Below are 2,215 nucleotides of genomic sequence, written 5' to 3'. Positions count from 1 at the left end.
AGGATCATCTCATCAGGACATCTTTACTACAATCAACTCCAGAGGCCTCTGCAACTCATCCTGATACTGATCAGTACTGGAGGTATTTGTGGTCATAGACTGTATATATACCCGGGTATATCTGTGCACAATTCTCCTCAGGACTCTGCTATGTGCTTGTTATATGTACTCATTGATGTTTATAGATGATATATATTGTTATTACTGTTTTGAGATATAAAGCTTACAAATACTCCAACCTGTGTGTTCATTTAGCTGCAATGGTTAATGTATGCTGGGTGTAGTGGTTCCTCAGATGTTTTATATTGCTGTTATTATTTCTGGTTAATGTCCCAGGAAGGGAGCCCCTCTGCTAACAGAGACACTGTCCTGGGTGGAGGCACTGCCAACTTTATTATTATCCTCACTCTTCCACATAGCGAAGGCCCAGAATCCTTTCTGTTATCTACAGGTTAGCGCCATAGCCTGGTTAGTGGGAGGCATTTACATGACCCCCCCCCCATAACAGGGCTACACACACAAAACCAAAATTCACAAAAATCAAATCATAGCATATAAACATAAGTCCCATTAATCAATCTATACCACATACAGTGTGTAAATTGAACAACACCCACACATGAACAAATACAACTCAAGGAGATACTTTAGATGGTGCAAAATAAAAATAATGCCAGGACAAATGTGGGAAATATACTCTTTGGATATTCTGCCTCCTTTGGTAAATATCAGCAATTGTTTTTTTTTTACATGCTTCCATATCATGCACTGTATATGAAAGTTTACACAAAATAGTAGAATCCTGCAGAATAAAAGTGCTGAATAAAATTAGGAGGCTGTAACTGTTATCTGTAAGCTGAGAAAAAATATGTATAACAACTACATACACATACCATTAATATTTTTTTGTTTTGAGATTTTTCATCTCATAAGCATAATATTTTGAATAAATAAAGATCACGGAGGGAACGTAGGGCAGCCCATACACAATTTTGGCAAATCAGAGGAATCTTTTATTTGCTAAAGAAATGGGTGAATAAGATGTATTTAATTTGAAACACATGTTGAAAGGGGCTGCCATTTTGGGCTTCTCCCCAAACTCACTAGTTAGCTGTCTGTCTTGCTAATCAAGAGGCTGATGTATGTTCTAATTGGTGAACCAAGACATGTTTAAAGCAGGAATTCTGATTTGATTAAATGAGGACAGGGCAAAATTGTGCTTTTAACAATGTTATTCTAATGGAAGCAGCCAATTTAATTTTGAAAATCCTCAGAAATAAACAATGTGATCATTACTCTACACCACATTCTCCTGGCCACCACACTCTCTTCTCTACCAGTAATGCACTTGACACAATTCATGTGATCAAATCCAGATCAAATCGGCCAGCACTGAGCACCTGACATATTTCAGACTTCATTAGAGGTTTCTGTGGTAATGTCTCCCCCGTGAAATACCATTGGAGAGGGTGATGGAAGTGCCATTCTTTCTGGATATGAAGGACAACATTCATGCAAGTGCAACTTCATGAGTGCTTTCAAACAACTTATTTGTTTGGCCACATCTATTGATATATTATACCATATTGATACAATATCTATGATGAGTCTCTTCCATGTGGAAAGTGAAAAGTAAAGTGTGGCACAAAGATTATTTGTTTCTGTATTTCATGTTCATTTCGGGTTTCTCATCATAAAATTGACCAGTCCTCACTTCAAAACCACAAATCTGGATCATTTCAACTCTCTCAAAGAAGTTAAAGTAGTCAAAATTGTAGTTGCTTTGTTGACATATTTATTTCAGTGTAAATTGACTCTAAGGGTAAAAAAATGAAATGCATTTGAAGGAGTATTGATATTTGCATCTGTTTAAAATAGAAAATGCAGTATTTCTGCTTATATTTGCTATATTTATTAAAGGTATTATTAAAAAAATCAAGAATCATTGCCTATTTCCACTGAATATTGCTTGTGTATCATAAAACTTTTGATGTTTACAGAGCTCAACAGCTGAAGCAGAAATCTACACATACAACTAGCCAGAAAGGATGGTTGTTCTGTACAAGGTTTAAATAAAAGTTAGTCCACCAACAAGATGATAAGCTTTGTGCTATCTATTAAGATATATAGTTCTCTGGGAATTGTTTGGTATATTCAAACTAATTACTACAGGAACAGCTTTTAAAACAAATTGTATTTATATTTTATATATATA

At 35.3% G+C, this 2,215-nt stretch overlaps 1 long non-coding RNA gene across 1 annotated transcript in view; it reads right to left on the bottom strand.

The window, feature by feature from the left end:
* Positions 1-2,215, bottom strand: part of LOC140326746 (uncharacterized) — a 298,797-nt gene that overhangs the window by 209,998 nt on the left and 86,584 nt on the right. The gene's annotated exons all lie outside the window — the stretch shown is intronic.

Source organism: Pyxicephalus adspersus, chromosome 3 (assembly GCF_032062135.1).
Source record: "Pyxicephalus adspersus chromosome 3, UCB_Pads_2.0, whole genome shotgun sequence".
Taxonomy (NCBI): Eukaryota; Metazoa; Chordata; class Amphibia; order Anura; family Pyxicephalidae; genus Pyxicephalus; species Pyxicephalus adspersus.
This window is presented reverse-complemented; position numbering and strand designations above follow the sequence as displayed.